The sequence below is a fragment of the Penaeus monodon genome, chromosome 24, assembly GCF_015228065.2.
Source record: "Penaeus monodon isolate SGIC_2016 chromosome 24, NSTDA_Pmon_1, whole genome shotgun sequence".
Taxonomy (NCBI): domain Eukaryota; kingdom Metazoa; phylum Arthropoda; class Malacostraca; order Decapoda; family Penaeidae; genus Penaeus; species Penaeus monodon.
The window spans coordinates 34,969,174-34,969,555 of record NC_051409.1 but is presented as its reverse complement, the minus strand read 5'-3'; positions in this window follow the sequence as shown (position 1 = coordinate 34,969,555).

Below are 382 nucleotides of genomic sequence, written 5' to 3'. Positions count from 1 at the left end.
CTGCATTCACTGTATCAGTAAGACAAGGTTTTGGATAATGTTGCAATTCATGATTATTGTTGAAAGTATTAATGGCTTTACAACTAAAACAAAACGTTTTTCAGTCGTATTTCCACATTTGTTAAGCGTCCTGAATATGAAGAAAATTAAGTTTAGTTTACCCTACAAAGAGACGGCCGGTTAGATTTTCTCTTTAGTAAATATACGCTAAAGAAAATGTGTTTTTCCCCATCCTGGAGGCTGAATAACTGAAATCGTATCAACTAATTTTTCTGTCAGATTTTTATTAGATGTGCAGTAATATAATCGCAGCAAGAATGAAATGAATCTCAGATTTCTTGCTGTCTGACTGTCTGTCTGTTTCTCGCTCTCATTCCTTCCG